Source organism: Callithrix jacchus, chromosome 11 (assembly GCF_049354715.1).
Source record: "Callithrix jacchus isolate 240 chromosome 11, calJac240_pri, whole genome shotgun sequence".
NCBI classification, from domain to species: Eukaryota; Metazoa; Chordata; class Mammalia; order Primates; family Cebidae; genus Callithrix; species Callithrix jacchus.
In genome coordinates this window covers 110,953,590-110,978,205 of record NC_133512.1, presented here as the reverse complement: position 1 = coordinate 110,978,205, position 24,616 = coordinate 110,953,590, and the positions used below count along the sequence as shown (strand labels likewise).

The 24,616-nt window shown below is 35.4% G+C and overlaps 1 long non-coding RNA gene across 6 annotated transcripts in view; it reads left to right on the top strand.

Annotated features, from left to right (window-relative positions):
* LOC128928459 (uncharacterized) overlaps window positions 1–24,616 on the top strand; it is a 178,979-nt gene that overhangs the window by 5,867 nt on the left and 148,496 nt on the right. For all 6 annotated transcript variants that reach the window (XR_013523776.1, XR_013523778.1, XR_008473473.2 and 3 more), the window contains exon 2: window positions 4,383–4,532. This is a non-coding gene — a long non-coding RNA (uncharacterized LOC128928459). The remainder of the gene's footprint in view (window positions 1–4,382; window positions 4,533–24,616) is intronic.

Here is a 24,616-nt window from a genome sequence, read left to right as displayed (position 1 = left end):
CACATAACCTATTAACTATGTATCAGTTCACTTTTGATATCTTTTCTTCAATCTCTGAAGATGTTAACCAACTCTGTTGTTGATGCTTTAACATGCAAATGTTAATTTTATTCATTTGTGTTTAAATAAGTAAGCCCTGAGATTCTTAGTTCTGAGGTTATCATTGTATTGCTTCGGTTTTGCTGCGAAATGGTTGTTTTAAAGCAACAAAGTTTTGAACAAACTGCCTCAAATCTTTGTTGCTTTAAAACAACAACCATTAATTTAGCTCATGATTCCATAAGTTGGCAGTTTGGGCTGAGTTCAGCTGGATGGTGGTGTGCTGATCTTGGCTGTACTCATATCAGTTGGCTCGATTCTGGGGCTTGGTTGGCAATTGGCTGTGGTTAGGGAGCAGATGAGCCATGCGTTTCTCATCATCCTGCATCTTGGGCTTATTCACACGGTTAAAAAGGTTCCCAGACATCAAAAGGACAAGCTCCAATTCACAAGTGATTTTAAAGCCTCTGCTTATGTTTCCATTATCAATGTTTAACTGGTCAAAGTAAGTCATATGACTATGACCAGCCTCAATTTGGAAGAGCACAGCAGAATAACATGGATGCAGGCTGAAGAATTAGGACCCCTTTTTTTTTCAAATAATTTATCAAAAGATTGTACACTGAAACACTGCCTAATTGTGCTTTATGTGTAGAAGTCAATGAAATTATACTCATACAATCCAAAGGGCCTTAATTAAAAAGTGTGAAAAGAACCCCATTGTAAAATTTCACCTAGTTATATCCCATGACATAATTCTAGAGGACAACATTATAGTTAGACTTTAACATATTTTAGTCAATGTTACAGACTGAATTGTTTCTTCCCCCTAACTTTATATGTAGACATTCTAAACTTAGGACCTCAAAATGTGACCATATTTGGAAATAGGACCTTTGAATCGGTAGTTAAGATGAAATGAGGTCATATGTGTGGGCCCTGATGCAATTTGACTGTTGTCCTAACAAAAAGAGGGGAATAAGACACAGACAAGTGTGCACACAGAAGAAAGCCCGTATGAGGACACAAGAAGGCGGCCACGCAAGCCTAAAAGGGAGGCCTCTGTAGGAACAAAACTGGCCCACACCTTGATCTTTGACTTCAAGACTCCAGAAATGTGAGAAAACAAATTTGCACTGTCGTAAGCCACCAAGTCCCTTCTACTTTGTTGTGGCAGCCCAAACTGAAACAGATGGTACCCAGAAATTAAAAAAAAAAATCCCAGGCAGGATAGGTTTATTTGACGGCTTATGGGAAAGGTGATCCATAATTATTTCAGCTGTAAACATAAAATCATGCAGGGAACTCAGCCCAATTTTGCACATAGTACTCCTTCATTATTTATGTAAGGAAAGAATGTTGCCTCACGTCTTACACAGGAGAACCAGGCATCAAGATTGTCACATTGCTATCCCACTGGTCTGGGCGGCTTCCCTTAATAACCAGGCAGCGGTGGTAACACGTTAACTTCTGAACCATTTTCAGTTGGAATTAAAGCTGGGGGCAGAATTTGGGGAGCTAGGGCAAATAACTTCTCCTGAAGCTGAGAGAGGCTCAGGTACGCAGCAAATATGAAATTAAAGTGTGAATACAAAATATAAGTAGACTAATTAAGCGAAAAGGCTAAAAATTCAAACTGTAGGAAATATTGCTTTTTGTAAGTTGCAATATCATTGAATTTGTTTCTGTGTTTGGTAGATTGAGTTTTTAACCATCCTAAAGAGTTATACATACCTACTGAATAGTTTCACATAGATGCAAATTGTTACTGCATTACTTTCATGGGCGTTAAATAATTGGCACGGAGCCATGGACATATGTAGACTTAAGAAATACTCAAAAACATTTAAAATATTTAGAAGGAAAAAATGTCAATGTTGATGACAAAAAGTCAATGCCTCTGAGAACTACACATATTTTACTCAAGAATACCCATGGATAGGCACATAGTGCTGAGATATATATATATATAGATAGATATTTTTTTTTTGAGACATAGTCTTGCTCTGTCACCCAGGTTTGAGTGCAGTGGTATGATCTTGGCTCACTGCAACCTCCGGCTCTTAGGTTCAAGCAATTCTCTGCCTCAGCCTCCTCCCAGGTAGCTGGGATTACAGGTGCCCACCACCAGCTAATTTTTGTATTTTTAATAAAGACCGGGTTTCACCATGTTGGCCAGCCTGGTTTTGAACTCCTGACCTTGTGTCCCACCTGCCTCAGCCTCCAAAAGTGCTGGGATTACAGGCGTGAGCCAACATGCTTGGCCATGGTCCTAATTTTAAGTGGAAAGAGTGTGGGTGGGAACCAAAGGAAAAAGAGAAAATAGACATTATGAACATAGAGGCTTACTTATCCAATCTGAAAGTGAGGGTATGCAGAAAATGATGACTGGGCTAAACTTGTGACCTGTGAGGCCTTCCTAAATTGACTAGGGAGTCTTGAAAGGATAGAAAACTTGGCTTTCAGGTGGAGTGGGTTGAAGAGGAGAGGAAAGGGAGAGCCTATGGCCAAGAGGAGCTTTATCTGTCTTCAAAGGGAATAAAAAATGAGCTTCTAGGTGTAGCTGCTCCCCTGACCACTTTCAAATTTATATGCTTGATTAAATAATAGATTCTCGTAGGAATCAAAAAAGCTCTGAAAGGTACAAAATGTAAAATATATGGCATTCCCATCCCTGACCTTCGGTTCCCCACTTCCCATCCTTTTCTTGTTTCGATTTATAGATGATCTAGGAACTGACATACATTTTTACTTGAAAGAGAAAAAAAATCAACTTAAATCATGGCATACCACGTTAGTAATTCTGTATTTTGGACTCTTCTTGTAACGCCTTTTGGACATATGCCATTTCAGTATATATAGTACTGAGTAGGACCTAATGGGTACCTAATTAAACAGAATGTCCACAGTGTTCTATTTCATGGACATGAGTTAGATGTTACATATGTTTAGTGGCCATATTTTAATGTTTTGGAGTTGGTTTTCCTTAATTTTTTGAGGTAGATGCTTATCACATTACTTTTTATCAGAAAGAAAAGAAGTTGGTTAATGGGTAAAAAAATATAGTTAGAGAGAAGAAATAATTTCTAGTATTTGATAGTACAGTGGGGAAATTACAGTTAACAGTAATTTAATAAATAAAAATAGCTAGAAAAGAAGAATTGTCATAAACAAAAGAAATTGTTCTAAACACAAAGAAAACATAAGTGTTTGAGGTGATGGATTCCCAGTTACCCTAATTTGATCATTATAGATTGTATATAGGTATTAAAATATCACATAATCCCCAAAATAAGTATGACCATTATATAGTAAAAAAAAATGTTTAAATTAGCATTATCTAGCTTAAAAAAGTATAAGTATTTATGGCTATGATTTTGCCTCCGATATTTTTCACAAAAATATTGTAGCCACCTTTTCAGTAATTTCTAAATTGTCTGAAATTTCATTTTTGATTATTTTTTCATTGACTCAAAAACACGTATGTTTTTTCCTTCAAGGAGATAGTCTTTTTTTATTATGTTTTGGCAATTAAAATATAATTTGGCTTTCTATTTATAGCCTAATTCGCATTATTATTTTTAAAATTTTAAGAAAAACCCAATATATTTTTTGTGAAAGTAGTGTTCTATGCTGTCTTACCTGATGGTGCTTGAGGAAATGTTTTACTTTCATATCCTAAGCCTGGTCCTAACTACCAGAATGATACAGCCTTGCATGGACATTACTGAGATTGGGAAGATGTGTACCACATTCCATCCTATCACAGGGTGGACCCCACACAGTTGTTACACATTCTATGCCATTACATGAAATGTGACTCTATTACTTATTGCAGGCTAGTAACTGATCTTTCCTGCCATATTTGACAGATACATAAATTCAATTTAACTTTTTTTTTTTTTTTTTTTGATACAAGAGTCTCACTCTGTCACCCAGGCTGGAGGGCAGTGGTGCAGTCTCGGCTCACTGCAACCTCTGCTTCCTGGGTTCGAGTGATTCTCTTGCCTCAGCCTCCCAAGTAGCTGGGATTACAGGCATGCACCACCACGCCTGGCTAATTTTTGTATTTTTAGTAGAGATGGGGCTTTACCAGCTGGTTTCAAACACCTGAGCTCATGATCCGCTTGCCTCAACCTCCCAAAGCACTGGGATTACAGGGGTGAGACATAGCACCGGGCCATAAATCCAATTTTTATCTTATATAATTTTTTTCTTTTTGATAAAAAACATCAACTTTAGGGCCAAACTTTTTCTTAGTCTTTCTAAATGTGGTATATACTTTATTCACAACTTAAAGTGACTTCTCTGTAACTCAACGATTTCACTCCCCATCTCCCTAGACTGCCAAGTACAATTATTTGTTTGAACCAAGTCTCAAGAGTGGCCAGCGATGACTTGGCTAAGAGTTAAGCTGAATTCTCAGAGGGACAAGTTCCGTTATGGTTGGAGATCCACCCTCATCCCACACCACAAAACGTTCATTTACCACGGTAATGTCAGGAGGTGTGAGTATAGTCAGCCTTCTTTACGTGCGGGTTCTGCATCCTTGGTTTCCACCAACTGTGGATCAAAAATATTGGGGAAAAAATGATAAAAATAAAAATGCAACAATAAAAAAATTATAAATAAAAATAGTATAACAACTATTTATACAGCATTTACATTGTATTAGGCATTATAAGGGATTTATAGATGATTTGAAGTATATGGGAGGGCTGGGCATGGTGGCTTATGCCTAAAGTCATAGCACTTTGGGGGGATGAAGCAATCATATTACTCAAGGTTAGTTCACGACCAGCCTGGCCAACATGGTGAAACCCCATTTCTACTAAAAATACAAAAATTGGCCAGGTCTGGTGTCACATACCTGTAATCCCAGCTATTTGGGAGGCAGAGGGAGGGAAATCTCTTGAACCTGGGAGGCAGAGGTTGCAGTGAGCTGAGATAGTGCCACTGCACTCCAGGCCTGGGAGACAGAGTGAGACTGTCTCAAAAAAAAAAAAAAAAAGCAAGTAGGAGGATGTGTAGGTCATATGCAAATACTATCCCATTTTATATCAGAGACTTGAGCATCTATGGATTTTGATATCCATGGGGACCTGGAATCCCAAGCATAACAAGGAATACCTATACTATTCAAATGAATGCAAAGCTGTTCTCATAATTATGAGAAATATGTTTGGCCCATATTCAGGCACTGGGTTGACCCTGCTGAAAGAAACGTCATTCTGCATTCTCAAGTATTTGTGCGTTATTGGTTATATCCAAGAAGGTGAAAGTACTTTTTCCTTTTTAGTAAGACATAGTAATTCATAGGAGAAAGCAAAGCTGTTATGGTGCTAAACAACATTCAATAAATCAGTAATTTTATAATCACCAAGAAATAAGTCAGTGTGAGAACAACAGGTAGGAAAGAATAAAGAGTCATGTGATCCTCACCTGTTTATTTTTGCATTTTTTGCTTCTTCAGCGTTCTGAATGGTATTTAGGCAAAAGTAGTTTAGGAATGATAAGCCATAAAATGTTCTAGGGTTAGAAATGATAATAGCTTACATTATACAGTAATTCTGTTAATAATATCTAATTAAGTGATTAGCTCTATTTACAAGTACTTTCTGAGCACAGCATAATAACTATACCTTAGGGTCATTTATAGACTACAGACTGGTTGAAATGAGTAACATTCTAACACAATTAATTTGAAATATAGTAGTCTGTTTCCTCTTTCTGGAACAAGAAAATTTTTTTAAAGGGCTTTCATCAATGTAATTCCTATAGAAGACTCCTACACAAATTTATAGAATTATCAATGAGAAAAACTCACTTCAGAAAGAGGATAAAATGGCAGAAAACACATGGAGCAGGGCCTGAGTCCTTGTCTCAGCCCTTCCGGCAGCACCATGGGTGATCCGCCTATTGTTCAGCCTCTGGGCTCCAATTCCTTTGTCATCAGTATGACAGAGTTAGAATAGAAATGTAAGATTTAGAGACCGGGATGAATATGGTATCTATGTTCCCCAGAAATTTGCAGACAAAAGATTTGATTACTTGGATTTTTATAAGGAATTTATGCTTCTTTTCTTTTTATATATTAGAAATATTTATGAAAAGTTGTTTCAAAAGGAATTTTTTCTCTGATGAGAAAAATGTCTAAATAACTCCTGATCACTGGGAACTGCTGGGTAATCCAATGTAATGAACTGATTATTTTCTTATCCACAAGTAGAAAAAACAGAAAGTATCTCTTAAAATGAGAAATAACAACAATATAAAACACAATAAGTTATAGATGTTTGCATAGAAAATGGCATAACTTTTATTTTTTTGTATGGTAAAATGCTTATAAAATTTACCATCTTAACCATTTCAACGGTATAGCTCAATGATATTCATGAACTATAACAATATGATACAGTGAAAATATGATGATTCATATTGTCATGTAATCACCACCACCATCCTTTTCCAGAACTTTTCCATCCTGCAAAGCTAAAACTTTACACCTATTAAACAAGAACTCCTTATTCCTCTCACCCGTGGGCCCTGGCAACCACTGGCCATAACTTTTTAATTCTTAAGCTTAGTGTCTTCCTTCCATCCTCATTCTCTTTGATATCTCTGTAACATTTGACACCACTGACAAACAATAACTTTTTAAAAGTTTTTTTTAACCTCTCTATTTTTCAAAGCTCCTCCTCTGCTTTCGGCACAAGCTCATCTTTTTCCTTCTCTTCTCATTGGATGGTTGAAAAACTTTGAAATTTACATGAAAAACACAGCTCCATTAACAAGTGGGCAAAGGATATGAATAGACACTTCTCAATAGAAAACATTTATACTGCCAACAAACATGAGAAAAAGCTCAGCATCACTGATCACTGGATAAATGCACATCAAAACCACAATGAGATACCACTCATATCAGTCAAAATGGCTATTATTAAAAAGTCAAAAACAACAGATGGCAGTGAGGTTGTGGAGAAAAGGGAACACTTTAATACTGTTGGTGGTAGTGTATATTAACTAGTAACCACTTTGGAAGACAGTGTGGCAATTCCTCAAAGACTTAGAGGCAGAAATACCATTTGACCCAGCAATCTCATTAGTGGGTTTATATCTAAAGAAATAAAAATCATTCTATTATAAAGATACATACACGCGTATGCTCATTGCAGCTCTTTTCACAATAATAAAGACATGGAATCAACCTAAATGCCCATCAATGATAGACTGGATAAAGATAATGTGGTACATATTATGCAGCCACAAAAAGGAACAAGATAATGTCCTTTGCAGGGAAATGGATGGAGTTGGAAGCTATTATCCTCAGCAAACTAATGCAGCAACAGAAAACCAAACACTGCATGTTCTCACTTATTATTGGGAACTGAATGATGAGAACACATGGACACAGGGAGGGGAACAACACACACTAGTGCCGATTGTGGGGGAGAGAGAGCGTCAGGAAGAATAGCTAATAGATGCTGGGCTTCAAACCTAGGCGTTGAGATGATTTGTGCAGCAAACCACCATAGCACATGTTTATCTGTGAAACTACATATCCTGCACATGTACCCCTGAACTTAAAAGATGAAGACAAAAAATCATAAAAAAATATAGGTTGTCTTATTGCAAAAATAAATAAAGAGGTTTTGTTTTTTTTTTTTAAGATTTTAATCCTCATCTCTCACTAACAGTTTTCCCCATGGCATCGATTTTTTATGACTTTGTCATGTTTATGTAGATAATTATGATCCTGTTCTGGTACTCTATTCTCTGCTGAGAAAGAACATTGCCACTCAAGAATGTTGTCATCACCTTAGAATCAGTGTTCATCCCCTTATCTCTCCCACAACTAGTTTCTCTATTTTCTCTGTTTTGCTGCTTTTAAAATTTACCTAGTTATGTTCCCCCAGAAACGCAAATGCTTCTTTATCTCCTGCTCCCAGTCATGAAGTACATTCAGTGTCATATTTGAAAAAATTGTACATCTTTTATTTTCTCTTTCCATTTCTGCCATCCTGGGATAACTTCTGGTGGCCTGCCTGGTGTCAAACTTTCTCTAAGCATAATGCACCCTCTATTCCATTCACCTTCTGTTCAAACCACTTTCCTCATCTATCACTTCTCTGCACCTGTTTCCCACTTTTTTTTTTCTCTTCTTTTCCTTTTTTTTAGGAGGGGAGAAACAGAGTCCAGCTCTGTCACCCAGGCTGGAATGCAATGGCCTGATCTTGGCTCACTGCAATATTTGCCCCCCTGAGTTCAAATGATTCTTCCACCTCAGCCTCCTGAGTAGCTGGAATTATAGGTACCCACCACAGTGCCTGGCTAATTTTTGTAGAGAAGGGCTTTCACCATGTTGGCCAAGCTGGTCTCAAACTCCTGACTTCAGGTGATCTGCCTGCCTCAGTCTCCCAAAGTGCTGGGATTACAGACGTGAGCCACTGCACCCAGCCTAAACTGGTTTTCTTGATTTCAAGTCTCTCAAACTGTATTTCCCCTCGAATATGCAATCTGTGCTCTAGTCATGCTAGTCTCTTTCCTGCTCCTTGGATATTACTCTTGCTGTGCTTTTATTCCTGTGGTTCCCATTTTCCGAGCACTTTGTGTTTTCCTCTAGGTACAGCCTGACATATGAAGGACTTTCCAATTCTCACTCATCTCCCTTTCTCTAAAATTCTATAATATTCATAACCGGTGCCATAGGAATTTTAGCATTTCTCATAGGCCTTGATTGTCTGCTATACTTTGTATTTATTTGTGTTCCTCTTCTCCCTCAGCCATCTTAGTTGCAAATTCCTTGAGATCATAGATCTACAGAGCTGTGAAACAACTGAAGATTTTTCATAAGTTAGAAATGTTCTGGTTTTGAAATAGTTGTAAAAATAGCAACCTTAAAAACATATCAAGGGAAGTTGGAAAGCTTCTGCTGAAGTAAAGGAGTCGTTGCCAAATAACCTTTTTTGTGGGGTGGGGGTGACCTTATTGCAGGGTAGTTGTTGAGATTATATTTTGGGAAGCAAAGGATGTAGATTCTGGAAGGAGGCCATAGAAAGGCAGAAGCTGGAGAAAGCTCCTGTGTTAGACACCAACCAGAATTAAGATGCGGCTTATCAATGGATTACTCTTCATATGCCTGTGATTAACTTGTGATTTGGCTCTATCTTAAAGAAATGCTACCAAAGACTTTGTTAAGTATGTGCCCTAAACAATCAAATAGCTATATTGAAATTCCAGCATTTAGAAGGTGAACTTCCATTTTTAGAAGAAACTTTCTGCATTGTCTATTCTCTGACATTAGATGGAAGTGGAGTTGTAGATGTAAAGTTGTAGATATAAAGTCTGAAGACCTAAGGTCACAAGTCTAAAGACTTAAATAAAGATCCCACCCATAAGTTAGAACATGAGATAAATTTACATTTGCACAATCAGTTTGACAAGTTTATCAATCTTTTCAAATAATGTGTTTTTGGTTTTACTGTTTTTGTCTTTTCAATTTTATTTATTTCTCCTTTTTTCATTAACTTTCCTTTTTTTCTCATTGCTTTTGTTTTATTTATTTATATATTTATTTATTTCACCCCTAGTTCCTTAGATAGAAGCTCCTTCCATTAATGAGGGTGGGACTCTCATGCTGAGATTAGTATCTTTACAAGAAGAGGAAGAGAGCCCAGAGTTTTCTCTTTCTTCACCCTATAAGAACACAGTAAGAAGGTGGCTGTCAGCAAGTTAGGGAGAGAGCCCTCACCAAGATCTGAATCTGCCAGCACTTTGATCTTGGACTTCCTGAACTGTGAGATATAAATGTGTTGTTTAAGCCACCAGTTGATGGTTTTTGTTGTAGCAACCTGGGCAAACTAATACAATTCCTTCGAGAATTCTTCCTGGAGTATTTAATAGTGTAATGTTTAATTTCCAAGCATTTGAAGACTTTCTTATATTTCTGTGACAAATTTCTAGTTTAATGCCATTACAATAAGAGAATGTGCTGTGTATAATTTCAATTCTTTTAAATTTGTTAAAATTTGTTTTATGACTAAAGACATGGTGTGTTTTGGTGAATATGCCATGTGCTCTTGAGAAGAATATATATTCTGCTTTTTTCAGTGAAAGAATATTCTGTAACTTTCAATTAAGTTGTTTTTGGTATTGTTTGTGTTTTCTTAATGCTTCCCAATTTTCTCTTTACTTTCTGTGTTGATCACTGAGAAAGCAGTTTTGAAGTCTCCAGCTATAAGCTTGGATTTATAGTTTTCTCCTTTCGGTTCTATCAGTTTTTGCTTCATCTATTTGAATTGTTTTCTAGGAATTACAATAAAAATACTTTAGTCTTTAAGAGAGTATGTTGGTGTTTCTTTGAGTTGTTATTTCCCTCTCTAACTTACCTGATATTATTTACTTTTTAGAATTTTTAAATAGTTGCCTTACATATTTTGTATAAGAATTTTTGTTGTTATCAGTGGGAAAGAATATATGGAGTTTGCTTAGACTAGAATTTTATGTAAGTGGAATCGTATGTAGTCCTTTGAATCTGTGTGCTTTTTTTTTTTTTTTTGAGACAGAGTCTCATTCTGTCACCAGGCTGGAGTGCAATGCCATGATATCTCGGTTCACTGCAACCTCTGCCTCCCAGTTCAAGTGATTCTCCTGCCTCAGCCTCCTGAGTAGCTGGGACTACAGACATGGACCCCCACACCTGGCTATTGTTTGTATTTTTAATAGAGACCAGGTTTTATCATGTTGGCCAGGAGGGTCTTGATCTCTTGACCTTGTGATCTGCCTGCCTCAGCCTCCCAAAGTGCTGGGATTACAGGTGTGGGCTACCACTCCTGGCCCTAGTCTGTCTGCTTTTTCTAAGCCTGATGCTTTTAGGATTTATCCATATCATTGTATCTGTATGCTGTGAGTAGCTTTTTTCTTTTAATTGCAGACTAATGTTCCATCATATGGCTATACCGCATTTAATTCATCCATTTACGAACTGATGAGTATTTGGATTATTTTCATGTTTTGTTTTGGTTTTACTTTTAAAAATAAAGCTGCTACATTATTTGTGTTCAAGTCTCTGTGTGGACATATGTGTTTATTTCACTCTGGTAATACTGTGTTTGGGATCCTTGGGGGATCTTAGTAACCATCATTGCCATTTAGTTAACCATCATTGCCATGGAAAAATTTTCCTTTTTGGTCCAATTTACCTGAAAGAGGAGTCTTAGACACTCTCTGATGTTCAGTTTATTCTTGCAGCACTCTTGTAGGACACATGGTACGAGCAGGCTCGTGGCATAGGCCAGATGCAGCCAGGGGGTCCAATGGCAGTCTGATGGGAGAGTCTCCATCAGGAGACCCTTCTCAGGGTTTGGGGCATTCAGTCCCCTTTCTTGTATCTGTATGCAGTCTGTGTCAGTTACCAGGTGTTTTTTTAAAGGAAGTTTAAGCTATTCCGGTAACGGTAAGCTTTGTCTTAAGGTTTATGAGAGTCACACCTGTGCCTAGGTGGTTTTGTCTCCTAGAAATGCCCAGGCCAGGTTGCAGCATACTGCTAAGTGACATATAGTGCAGACCCTGTGAGATGTTTGAATGGGCCTTATAACTATCACTCATCATATAATATATCTCTGATAGTACACTATAGGTAAATACCTAGGAGTTATATTACATGGTCTCATGATAAATCTATCTTTAAGTTTATAACTGCCAATTAAAAAAAAATTTATTCTCACTAACAATCTGTGATATATTAGGTTGTTCCATATCTTCACTAATATGTTATATTATCAGTGTTTAAGTATTTTGAGTTGAGAATTAATTTTTTAAATTTTATTCTTTTGGTTTTATTGATGAATATCTTTAAGGCTTTATATTTTCCTCTGATTGCTGCTTTAAATATGTCCCACACATCCCGTGTATTTTGAGGATATAATGTTTTCATTATTATTATCTTTTAGAATTCTTTAACTTTGGTTTATCGTTATCCTTTCACTCAGTATTGTTTAATAGAAGGTTTTAAAATTTCTAAGTGGAAATATTTAAAGTTTTTTTAAAATTCTTTTTATTTTGTTTTGTAATCAGATACTTTTGTTTATAGTTTTTCTTCTTTTGGAAGTTACTGATTTTGTGTGTGTGACCTAATGACCATTTTTGTGAATGTGTCATATGTGCTTGAGAAGAACATATATTCTGTGTTGTTAGGATATAAAAATTGATATTTATGCATAAGAACTGCATTATTGATTATATTCATTAGGTATTCAGTATGCTTACTTATTTTTTCCATTTATATTGTTTTATAGTGAGAGTAGTGTGTTAAAAATTCATCTTCTTCTTACTTTATCTCCTTGGATCTTTTGTCAATTTTGCTTTATGTAAGTGGTTACTGAGATTTTTGGTCCTTGGAAAGTCTTAATTGATATATGTTCATGTGAATTGTGGCTTTTCACAAAAAGAAATACTCTCCTTTTTTCATGTTTAAAGCTTTCTGGTTTCAATTTTATTTCCTCTGACATAATTATCATTACCTCTGTTTTCTCATTGGTTGCAGTTCACTGGCATAGATTTGCCCATTCCTTTATTTTTAGCCTTTCTGAATTATTTTGTTTTGATATATTTCTTGATTATAGCAATAGTTAGGTCTTATTTTTTGAGTTAAATTTAATGTATTTTACTGGATGAGTTAAGCTCACACTTATTGTAGACTACTTTATTACAGTCCTGTGTATTATATTTTTTGCCTTTCTCTATGTGATGCATTTTCTTAACCTTATAATGAAAACATTTCTTTTAATTTTAAAGAACATTTGTATTTCTTCTATTATTGTCAACTTGCACTGCTTCCTGCCCAGGCTGAAGTGCAATGGCTCACTGCAACCTCCACCTCCCGAGTTCTGGTGATTCTCCTGCCTCAGTCTTTCGGGTAGCTGGGCTTACAGGCATCTGCCACCACTCCCAGCTAATTTTTTGTATTATTAGTAGTGATGGGATTTTACTATGTTGGGCAGGCTGGTCTCAAACTCCTGTCCTTGTGATCCACCCACCTTGGCCTCTGAAAGGGCTAGGATTACAGGCGTGATCCACCATGCCTGCCTGTTAACTTGGTTCTTATCCCTTTTTAAATGGTCTATTTCATCTGCTTTTTTTTATTCTTTATTTGAGTTATCAATTTTTAACATTACATTTTAGTTTCCATCTATTGCTCATAAAACAGCCAATGAACTTATTTTGTTTTCTTTTAGTTTCTGTCTCTTTTCATTTTTAGTTATATTATTTATATTTTATCAGCACTTAAAATATGTAGTATGCATCATATATATTGTTATTCTTTCACCCTTTCCCCCTCATTTGTTTTAGTTTTAGAACTGCAAATTATGCATTAAGCATACTTTAACATAGTAAGTATATAACATTATCTAATGTGTTAAAAATTAACACAATTTGACATATTCTATATTTAGTTATCTCTTGGTTAAATGAAGTTTATCATCTAGTATAGAAGTCTGTAAACTATGACCCTGTGACCTTCTGTGGAGCAAATCTGGCCATATCTATTTGTTTACATAGAGTCTATGGCTGCTTTCACACTTGGAATTAGAGTTGAATAACAGCAATAGGGGCCAAATAGACTATAAAGTAGAAAACAATTACCCTCTGTCTCTTTATAGAAAATTATTTGCCAATCCCTTTTCTAGTTGATTCCCCAAGGTTACATGATTCTCTAATCTAATTGAATGTTTAAAATAGTTTTTCTATGGCCTTTATACTTGATGGGTAGTTTGGCTAGCTATAAAAACCTTGATTTACACTTCTTTTTTAGAAGATTTTAAAAAATACTGTTCTATTGTTCCCTTACTTTGTTGGTTGGTTGTAGGTATTCTGATGCTAGTCTAATTCTCTTGTTCCTATAAAATACTTTATATTTTATCTGGAAAAACTGACTTTTGAAAATTTGTGAAGTATATATTTTACCAATATATGTCTTGTTACTGGGTCAATTTCCTATGTACATTGTGGGTCCTCATAACACGTAAGTTACATCCTGTAATTACATGTAAATTGTATTTTTTATGCTTCTATATTTTATCTTTTTAATCTGCTTTTTTCTGTTGGTTTTCTAATTTTTAATATTGGTATTATCTCATTTCAAATTCTATTATTGTCTTTCTATTTTTTTTTTTTACATTCTCTCATGCTATATGATTTAGTCTTTGTTTCTGGCATAATTTTGTATTTTTATTGTACTTTTTCCTTCCATTGAATCAATTATCATTTTACTTCGTTTTTTTTGTCCATTTCTGTTTTTAGTTTTTAAATTTCTGGTTTTTTCACATCCCAACACAGATTAAGAATATTTAGTTTAGCTTGTAGTGTTGTGTTTCAGTTTTATTCTGTTTCATTATATGCTTTGGGCAAAGAAATATTTTGTTATTTGAATTATATGCATTCACATTTTCCACTTTCTTTTAATAGTAATTTTATATAGGTGAAATGATTTGTGCTTTTATGTTTTTGTGCACTGAGTTGTAGATTTGCATTTTTGTGTTTGTATTTCAAGAGTGTCCGCCTTGTCAGTGTAGTGAGATACAGATTTTCTACATGAATGTTTTAAATATTTTATTAATTTTTTCGTTTGTTTTTCTTGTTGGTTTTTGTTTTGGCAGGGAGCAGTAAGAGGAGTGTTTGAATGGTCTTTAATTTTTAATTTTAATTTATTTTACTTTCTACTTACAGATTCTAACTTTCTGTTTTTTGCTTGTTTTTCTACTTTTCTGCAGGCTTTTAAAAGGCGACCACTTTCTTCCTTTTTGCTTTATTCTTTCCTAGGAATGTTAATTTTCTGATTGTCTCCTCACACCCTGAGTAGATATTTAGGAACTTTCATGAAGTCAGTGCCTGGGTTTACCAAGACACATTTTTGGTGTTTTCACTCTTATTTTTGACTTTTCCTTTCTGGTAGTGGTTTCACCTTTTCTCTTCTGCACATTTTTTTCCCCCAAACTACTCTTGCTCTCTGCAAGAGTATATATCAGGATTTTAGAGATAGCTTTCTGGGATTTGTTGTGTCTATTTCTACTTATATATACTTTGAAGTTTTGATATTTTCTTGCTAAGTTAAGGATGTGAGTTTTGTATAGTTTCATTTCTTCTTCTTTTTTTTGAGACTATGTTAGGAGTTTTAGATTTACTGCCCTGCAATAGGTGAAGTTTTTAGAAATGCACTTCCAGATCCTAGAAGTTCTGGATCAAATCATGAAGTCTGGGGTTGGAACAGAACAATTTATAATTTTTTTTAAAGTTCCAGAGCTGTTTCTGAGAATAATGTCGATTCTAGAAACACTAGTCTGTGTGTCACATCTTTATGGCCAGTTAAACCATCAACTTTGTAAAGCCAGGATTTTAATTTTTAACTTTTTTTTTTTTTTGGGTCACAGAAACCTGAAGAATAAGAAGTTCTTGGTACAGAAAAATGCTAGATTTCAGTGGGAGTAAGAGGGAGTAAAAAACATGATTTTTTTTAACAGTAGCAGGATATATCTAAGAACTCTTAGAGTTTAAGAGATCGTTTTAATGAAGTGAATGAGACTCAGGAAGTTACTTTCTTGGAATCACATTTGCCAACAAAGAAGTATCTTGGATGAAAAATTTAAAAATACTTTACAAAGCCACTCAATAAAGTTTTGTTTTGTTTTGAACTAGCAAAGAGCAGTTGAATATTCCATAATCTGCATAGCCGACTTATTTTCATGTAACTTATTATAATATTTTTAATGAATTTTTACTTATTCACTTTTTTCCCTTTTTGTTAATCCCTCTGTAATCAATGTGTATTATTTATAACAACTGATTGGTGTTAGTAATGCAGATGTGATAACAAAACCAAGTGAATTCAGGGACCCCACTCAGGTATCTAATCTATGACTGGTTTAAAAGATATAGCTGAATAAATTAAACATCGAGTCTTTTATGCCTCTAAATATTTGACTTCACATTTTTTGCTACCTTGTACTGAGTGGTGAGTATAACAGGCTGCTTTGTGTAATATATCATGAGTGCTCAATAAATAGGTGCCGAATTTAATTGAAAGACTTAAAAATCATACCTAACAGAAAAGTCGACCCTGGTCAGAATTAGATCCAGATTTATGGTTTCTCCATGTTTTCTGTACCTTTTGAGAGATATTCCAAGGACAATGAAGAACCGATCAGAGAATTTTCCCAGATGGAAAGGCACTTTTAACCAACCATCAAAACCTTGAGTTCTACTGTAGTAAACCTGTGTATCCTACAAATGATTTGTGGTAATAAGACATTCACAGTCTCTTTCTTCACTATCACTACAGTAGTCCTCAAATATAGTTTCTCATTATTTTTCTTATCTTCCTTTACTCTTGCCACAGCTGCCTTATTTAAATATAAAGCTTCCCATCAGGGAAGAATATGGGATGATACTACAACAGGTCTGGAACTGAGGCAGTGGTGGGCATTTGGGGGTAATGTGGCTACAAGTGTCCCATGAAATTATATTGCTGGTATGTGTGGCTACCTAAATTGCTTATAAAGAACAATAGCCTTCCACTTTGTGTTGAAACCAATTATTGAGTTCATGTTCTTTCTGGGATTGTAAGAAAACCCTTATTGAAACCCTGCTCCACAGCTTCTGCACGGCATAAGAAACAGTCATTAGAGTGAATTGGCAACCAACAGAATGGGAAAAAATTTTTGCACTTTACCCATCTAACGAAGGGCTGATATCCAGAATTTACAAAGAACTAAAACAGATTTACAAGAAAAAAACAGACAAGCCCATTCAAAAATGGGCAAAGGATATGAACAGACACTTTACAAAAGAAGACATACATGAGGCCAACAAACATATGAAAAAATGTTCATCATCACTGGTCATTAGAGAAATGCAAATGAAAACTACATTGAGATACCATCTCACTCCAGTTAGAATGGCAATCATTAAAAAATCTGGAGACAGCAGATGCTGGAGAGGATGTGGAGAAATAGGAACACTTTTACACTGCTGGTGGGAGTGTAAATTAGTTCAACCATTGTGGAAGACAGTGTGGCGATTCCTCAAGGATCTAGAAATAGAAATTCCATTTGACCCAGCAATCCCATTACTGGGTATATACCCAAAGGACTATAAATCGTTCTACTATAAGGACACATGCACACGAATGTTCATTGCAGTACTGTTTACAATAGCAAAGACCTGGAGCCAACCCAAATGCCCATTGATGATAGACTGGACTGGAAAAATGTGGCACATATACACCATGAAATATTATGCAGCAATCAAAAACAATGAGTTCATGTCATTTGTAGGGACATGGACGAATCTGGAGAACATCATTCTCAGCAAACTGACACAAGAACAGAAAATGAAATACCGCATGTTCTCACTCATAGGCAGGTGATGAACAATGAGAACACATGGACACAGGGAGGGGAGCACAGGGGTCTATTGGGGGGAATAGGGGAGGGACAGCTGGGCAGGGAGTTGGGTAGAGATAGCATGGGGAGAAATGCCAGATATGGGTGAAGGGGAGGAAGGCAGCAAATCACACTGCCACATGTGTACTTATGCAACTATCTTGCATGTTCTTCACATGTACCCCAAAACCTAAAATGCAATAAAAAAAAACCCTGCCACTGACCTTCCAAGGGAAGCACCTATGCTACACATGTTGTTGCCTATGTGTCAAATGCATCAAGATTATAGATGAGATAAGTTACATGTGTAGAAGAGCCCATTCTGTTGATAGCATTTCTTAGTGAAATTTTTGGAAGCCTTAGATGTAATTTATTTTCACAGTAGCCTACTTCTGGTATGTAGCTATGTATATTTTCTTAAATACCTGTTTGTCTGGTTCCCAGTTGTTTTTGCCACATTAGATTTTGTCCATACAATGACACATTGTCTCACACAGTAATATATTGTTAAGTGGACTTCAGTCAAAGTAGGGTTTGTTCTATTAGCTTAGGAGAATTGCTAAATGTGTGAGAGGACTACAGGCCTTTCAGTGATACATGAAGTCAACCATATGCTCCAGTTTCTTCAGGTTTTCAAGCTATAACTTGAAGCTGAAAGAGATCATCTGGATACAACCAAGCTCTCCTGCTGTCAGAATCCTGGAAAGGAAGGCAAGAGGGTTGGGCATAATTTAATGCCACAACTCAGGATTTCAATCTGTTCTTGAATGGGCCTCCCATTTCCTCTCTGGTTCAGAGCATGCCAGTCTGTTAGATCTACAAAAATTCTGGGTTAGGGTCATAAATCTGATTTCCTTTCCCCTCCTTTTTGGAATCATTTCTATGCTGGGTCTTTGAACTTGTGCAGTCTCAACATAATCACCCAAGTGCAGTTGATGCTCCAGAAGTGGATGATAAGTAGTCTTCATTGCCATGGTCACTAAGATTATATTCCAGAGAAAGAAAGTGATCGGCAAAATAAAAAGTAATTGTCATCTTGTTATTCCTCTGGTAGTTCAAACAAGGCAGAGATAAAATAAATTAGAAGGTACTCAAGTAGGAGAAATAGGCCTCGATGGGATACTTAGTGATGACAGAGGTCAGTCAAGAGAAACAAGCAGATATTACTTTACTTTGTTCTAGCTCAGACTTTCTCTTTGCTTCCAAATAGGAAATTTAAAGATAGCCAGAAAAATTGAGGCCAAAAGTTTCTCAGGAGATTGTGGCTAGTGGAGTGGGAAGACTCTGAGGCTATTTTACAAATAGAATGCATTCTATTTGTTTTGGTCACCAGGTAAAAATGTAAGCTCTGCTAGGAGACTTTTAGCCTGTGAGTTCTTTTAACAGAGAATGCATTCTTTGAAGGCATCAACCATATCTTCCTATCATCTCAATTTTGCTTACTGATTTATTATTAGGATTAGTTTATAGTTATTTATAATTTTTAGTAAAGTATTTGATACATGTTTTAAAAATTGGTACAAGTGCTATAAAATGAAAAGTAAAAGTTCTCCCTCCCAGTTCTTACTCTGTAGTGTTACTCCCCTTCTCACTTCTGTTTTTTTTATTTTCATCTTTTGGGCTGGCCTGGTTATCATATTTTTTATTGATACATAGTATTTATACATATGTATGGGGCACATGTGGTATTTTGTTACACACATAGAATGTGTAATGATTGAGTCAGGGTGTTCAGAGTATCCATCACCTTGAGTATTTATCATTTCTATGTGTCAAAAATATTTCAAGTTCTCTCTTCTAGCTATTTTGAAATATTCAGTACATTGTTGTTAACTAAAGTCACCTCCACTGCTGTAGAACATTAGAACTTATTACTTCTATCTAACTGTAGTTTGTAACCATTAGCTAACCTCTCTTCATTCTCCCCTTCCCAGCCACACATCATTCCTGGCCTCTAGTATCTATACTTCTACTCTCTACCTCCACAAGGTCCACATTTTTAACTCCGACATATGAGTGAGAACAGGCAGGATTTGTCTTTTTGTGCCAGGCTTACCTCACTTAACATAATGACCCTCAGTTACATCCATGTTGCTGCAAATGACAGGATTTCCTTTTTATGGCTGAATAACATTTTATTGTGTAGATATAACATATTTAAAAAATTCATTCTTCTATTGATGGACACTTCCATATCCTTTGGTATTGTGACTAATGCTGTAATAAACATGGTAGTCCAGGTATCCTTTTGATATACTGATTTCATTTCCCAGTGGTGAAATTGCTGTATCACATGGTGTATCTAATTTTAGTTTTTTGAGAAATCTTTACTCTGTTTCCCATTGTGGCTGTACTAATTTACATTTGCACCAACACTGTATGAGGGTTCCCTTTTTTCTGCATCCTCACCACCATCTGTTATTATTTTCTTTCTATTAATAGCTATTTTAACTGGGGTAAGGAACTGTCTCATTGTGGTTTTAATTTGCATCTCCTTGATGATTAGTTATGTTAAATATTTTTTATGTACCTCTTAGCCATTTGTATGTGTTATTTTGAGAAATGTCTATTTCTGTCTACATCTACTTTTTAGTGGGATTTTTTTTTCTCACTGTTGAGTTCCTTATGTACTATAGTTATTAGTCCTTGTCAGATGAATAGTTTGTAAATATTTTCTTCAGTTCAACAGGTTGTCTCTTCACCCTATTGATTTTTCATTTGCTGAACAAAAGCTTATTCATTGAATATAGTCCCACTTGTCTATTTTTGGTTCTGTTGTCTGTGCTTTTGAGGTTTTAGCAATAAAGTCTTTGCCTAGATCAACGTCTTAAAGTGTTTCCCCTATGTTTTCTTCTAGTGGTTTTATAGTGTCAGGTCTTATATTTAAGTCTTTAATTCATCTTGAGTTGATTTTTGTGTACAATGAGTAATAGCGGTCCAGTTTCAATCTTCTACTTATGGATATCAGTTTTCCTAGCACCATTTATTGAAAGAGTAGTCCTTTTCCCAAAGCATGTTCTTGGTGCTTTTGTCAAAAACTAGTTGGTCAGAAACACATGAATTTATGTCTGACTCCTCTGTTGTATTCCAGTGGTCAATGTGTCTGTTTTTATATCAGTGCCACACCGTTTGGTTACTTTATCCTTATAATATATTTGAAGTCAGGGATTGTGATATCTTCAGCTTTGTTCTTTTTTTCTTAGGATTGTTTTAACTGTCCAGCCTTTTTTGGCTCTATAAAAATTTTAGGATTATTTTTCCTATTTCTGTGAAAAATATCATTGCATTTTCATAAGGACTGCATTGAATCCATAAATTGCATTGGGTAATTGCATCATTTTAACAACATTATTTCTTCTGGTCCATGAATAGGGATGTCTTTTCATTTGTTATTGTCATCTTCAATTTCATTCATTAGTGTTTTGTAGTTTTTCTTGTAGAGGTCTTGCACCTCTGTGGTTAAATTTACTCCCAGATATTTTCTTATTTTTGCAGTTAGTGTAAATGACATAGATTTCTTGTTATCTTTCTCAACTATTTCATTATTGATGAATTGTAAATGCTTCTGATTTCTGTATGTTGATTTTGTAACCTGCAATTTTACTGAATTTATTTATCAGTTCTAAGAGTCTTTTGGTGGAATCTTTTGGCTTTTCTAAATACAAGATTTTATCATTTGCATAGGACAATTTGGCTTCCCTTTGTCAAATTTGGGTATGTTTTATTTCCTTCTCTTGCCTCATTTCTCTGGCTTGGATTTCCAGTATGATGTTGAATAGGAGTGGTAAAAGTGGGCATCCTAGTTGCTTATAGTTATTTGAGGAAAGGATTTTAGCTTTTTCCTTGTTCAGTATGACATTAGGTGTGGGTTTGTCATATAGGACTTTATTACGGTGAGGCATGTTTCTTTGATTCATAGTATGTTGAGAATTTGTATCATGAAAAGACATTGAATTTTATTAAATGCTTTTTCTGTGTCTTTGAGATGATCATATGGTTTTTTGTCTTTCATTCTCCTGGTTTGATGTATCACATTTATTGTGTTAAAACATTCTTGCATCCCTGGGATAAAACCTATTTGATCATGTTGTATATCTTTTTGATGTTCTTTGGATTCAATTTACTGGTGTTTTATTGAGAATTTTTCATCTACATTCATCAGAAGTATTGGCTGTACTTTGTTGTTGTTGTTGTGTCCTGGTCTGGTTTTGGTATCAGGGTAATCCTGGCCTCATAGAATGAGTTAGGGAGAATTCCTTCTTTTTCTGTTTTTTTTTCTTTTTAACCACATCACTTAAGGAGAATTGCTATAAGGTTTTCTTTACATGTTTGGTAGAATTTGGCAATAAAACAAAGAGATCCTGGGCTTTTCTTGGTTGGGAGACTACTTATTATGGATTCAATCTTGTTACTTGTTTTGGGTCTATTTGGATTTTTCTATTTCTTCCTAATTCAATCTTGATAGGTTTCATGTGTCTAGAAATTTATCAAATTTTTCTTTTTAGGTTATTCTGTTAACATACAGGTGTTCACAATAGTTCCTCATTATCATTTTTGTTTTTGTGATATCAGTTGTAATGTCTGCTTTTTCATTTTGAATTTACTTTATTTTTATCTTCTCCCTTTTTTTCTTGATTAGATTGGCTAGTGGTTTATCAGTATTGTCTATCTTATTATTATTATTATTATATTAAAGATCTGGGATACATGTGCAGAGCATGTAGGTTTGTTACATAGGTATACATGTGCCATGGTGGTTTGCTGCACCTATCAACCCATTATCTAGGTTTAAGCCCTGCATGCATTAGGTATTTGTCCTAATGCTATTCCTCCTTTTGATCCACATCTCCTGACAGGCCCTGGTTTGTGACCTTCCTTTCCCTGTGTCTGTGTGTTCTCATTGTTCAACTCCCACTTATGAGTGAGAACATGTGGTGTTTGGTTTGGTTTTCTGTTCCTGTGTTAGTTTGCTGAGAATAGTGGTTTCCAGCTTCATCCATGTCCCTGCAAAGAACATGAACTCATCCTTTTTTATGGCTGCATAGTATTCCATGGTATATGTGTGCCACATTCTCTTTATCCAGTCTATCATTAATGGGCATTTGGGTTGGTTTCAAGTCTTTGCTACTATAAATAGTGCTGCAGTAAATATAGGTATGCATTTGTCTTTATAGTAGAAGGATTTATAATCCTTTGGGTATGTACCCAATAATGGGATTGCTGGGTCAAATGGTATTTCTGGTTATAGATCCTTGAGAAATCACCACACTATCTTCCACAATGGTTGAACTAATTTACATTCCCACCAACAGTGTAAAAGCATTCCTATTTCTCCACAACCTTGCCAGTATCTGTCACTTCCTGACTTTTTAATTATCACCATTCTGACTGGCATGAGATGGTATCTCATTGTGGTTTTGATTTTCATTTCTCTAATGACCAGTGATGATGAGCCTTTTTTTCATGTGTTTTTTGGCCACATAAATGTCTTTTTTTTAGAGAAATGTCTGTTTATATCCTTTGCCCACTTTTTGATGGGGTTATTTTAAATTTGTTTAAGCTCCTTGTATATTCTAGATATTAGATCTTTGTCAGATGGGTAGATTGCAAAAATTTTCTCCCATTCTATAGGTTGCCTGTTCACTCTGATGATAGTTTCTTTTGCTATGTAGAAGCTCTTTAGTTTAATTAGGTCTCATTTGTCAATTTTGGCTTTTGTTGCCATTGTTTTTGGTGTTTTGGTCATAAAGTCTTTGCCCATGCCTATGTCCTGAATAGTATTGCCTAGATTTCCTTCTAGGATTTTGGGTTTTACATTTGAATCTTTAATCCATTTTGAGTTAATTTTTGTATAAGGTGTAAGGAAGGGGTGCAGTTTCAGATTTATGCATATGGCTAGCCAGTTTTCCCAGCACCATTTATTAAATAGGGAATCCTTTCCCCATTGATAGTTTTTGTCAGGTTTGTCAAAGATCAAGTGGTTGTAGATGTGTGGTGTTATTTCTGAGTTCTCTATTCTGTTCCATTGGTCTACAAATCTGTTTTTGTACCAGTACCATGCTGTTTTGCTTACTATAACCATATAATATATTTTGAAGTCAGGTAATGTGATGCTTTCAGCTTTGTTCTTTTTGCTTAGGATTTTATTGGGTATAGGGCTCTTTTTGAGTTCCACAAAACGTTTAAAGTAGTTTTTTCTAATTCTGTGAAGAAAGTCAATGGTAGTTTGATGGCAATAGCATTGAATCTATAAATTACTTTGGGCAGTATGGCCATTTTCACAATATTAATTCCTCCTATCCATGAACATGGAATTTTTTTCCCCATTTGTTTATGTCCTCTCTTATTTCATTGAGCAGTGGTTTTGTAGTTGTCCTTGAAGAGGTCTTTCATGTCCCTCGTAAGTTGTATTCCTAGGTATTTTATTCTCTGTAGCAATTGTGAATGGGAGTTCACTCATGATTTGGCTCTCTGCTTGTCTATTTTCAGCATATAGGAACGCTTGTGATTTTTGCACATTGATTTTGTATCCTGAGTCTTTACTGAAGTTGCTTATCTGCTTGCGGAGTTTCTGGGGTAAGATGATGGGGTTTTCTAAATATACAATCATGTCATCTGTAAACAAAGACAATCTGACTTTCTCTCTTCCTATTTGAATAGCCTTTATTTCCTTCTCTTGCCTGATTGCCATGGCCAGAACTTCCAATACTACACTGAATAGGAGTGGTGAGAAAGGGCATCCTCATCTTGTGCCAGTTTTCAGAGGGAATGCTTCTAGCTTATGCCCATTCAGTATGATATTGGCTATTGGTTTGTCATAAATAGCCCTTATTATTTTGAGATATGTTCCATCAATATGTAGTTTGTTGAGAGTTTTTAGCCTGAGTTTTGTTTATCATGTAAAAAAACAAACTTTTTGTTTTGATAATTTTTATTGCTTGTTTTAGTCTTTATTTCATTTAGTTCTGCTCTGATCTTTATTTTTTTAAATACTAATTTGAAGTTTAATTTGTTCTTGCTATTCAAGTTCCTTGTGGTACATATTTAGATTGTTTATGTGAAATCTGTTCAATTTTGGTGTGATCATATATTGCTAAAAACATCTCTCTTAGCACTGCTTTTGCTGTATCCAATAG